At 34.8% G+C, this 1,415-nt stretch overlaps 1 protein-coding gene across 1 annotated transcript in view; it reads right to left on the bottom strand.

The window, feature by feature from the left end:
• LOC107739733 (syntaxin-binding protein 1-like) overlaps positions 1-1,415 on the bottom strand; it is a 36,001-nt gene that overhangs the window by 17,658 nt on the left and 16,928 nt on the right. The gene's annotated exons all lie outside the window — the stretch shown is intronic.

Below are 1,415 nucleotides of genomic sequence, written 5' to 3'. Positions count from 1 at the left end.
GCAGAGCTGGTTTCCTTCAAACATGATGCTTAGAATTGAGGTTCATCAGAGCAGATAATCTTGTTTCTCAGAGTCTGAGGGTCCTTTAGGTGCTGTTTTGCAAATTCCAAGTGTGTTTTCATGTGTTTTCACTGAGGAGAGGATTGAGTTTGGCCACATCGCCACAAAGCCCAGTTCGGTGGAGTGTTGCAGTGATGTTTGTCCTTCTGTAGGTTTCTCCCATCTGCTTATATGATCATGGTGCTCAACTAGAGTGACCATCAGGTTCTTGGTCACCTGTCTTTGACAAGCCCCTTCTCCATCAATTGCTCAGTTTGGCTGGGCGACCAGCTCTTGGAAGAGTCCTGGTTGTGCCAAACTTCTTCCATTTGAGAATTATGGAAGTCGCTGTGATCTTGGGAACCTTCAGTGCAGCAGACATTTTTTTTGTAGCCTTCCCCAGATCTGTGCCTCAATACAATCCTGTCTCAAAAGTTCCTCTGAGGTGTGTGCCTTTCCAAATCATGTCCAATCAATTTAATTTGCCACAGATGGACTCCAATCAAGGTGTAGAAACATCTCAGCAATGATCAAGAGAAATGGGAGGCACCTGAGCTAAATTTCAGGTGTTGTTGCAAAGGGTCTGAATACTTAAGTAAATGTGATATTTTATTTTTTTTATTTTTAATAAAATTACAGACATTTCTAACACTTTGTCATTATGAGGTACGGAGTGTAGATTAATGCGAGAGAGAAAAAATTAATTTAAACAAGTGTAGTATCAGGCTGCAACATAACAAAATACTTTCTGAATGCACTGTGTATATATATATATATATACACACACACACACAATTTAATGTCAAAAATATATCCAAAATTTATCAGCTGCAAAATTTATTGCATATTTACACTTTTAGATTTATTTTCTTTTCTTCTCATGGATGTAGTTTTTATTTTTTATCGTTTTTAAGTGCATTGTTATTAAGTTAATTTATTATTTTTTTATTTTATATATTTCCCACTTAAGATTTTATTTTATTTCCTTTTTATTTATTTTTGTAACCAAGATTAATTGTATCGGCACATACATTTTTGATTAACTACAAAATAATTCAGTTCACGTAGAAAAGCATATTTCTTCATATCGCGATATTATCGCAAATGCAATTAATCGTTCAGCCCTATTCATAGCTGTCATTTAATTCACTGGATCACAAAACAACTGATTCATCTTTATATCTAATGTCACATAGCATTGTGTTTTAGTCAAATTAATTAAAGGGGTGGTTCATTGCGATTTCACTTTTTTAACATTAGTTAGTGTCTAATGTTGCTGTTTGAGCATAAACAATATCTGCAAAGTTACGAAGCTGAAAGTTCAATGCAAACGGAGATATCGTCTTTTAAAATTCTGGCAGTTTAATGCCTACAAA

Source organism: Sinocyclocheilus rhinocerous, unplaced genomic scaffold (assembly GCF_001515625.1).
Source record: "Sinocyclocheilus rhinocerous isolate Xijiao unplaced genomic scaffold, SAMN03320098_v1.1 scaffold585, whole genome shotgun sequence".
Classification (NCBI taxonomy): Eukaryota; Metazoa; Chordata; class Actinopteri; order Cypriniformes; family Cyprinidae; genus Sinocyclocheilus; species Sinocyclocheilus rhinocerous.
The sequence above is the reverse complement of the archived record's forward strand: the minus strand, read 5'-3'. Positions and strand labels throughout refer to the sequence as shown.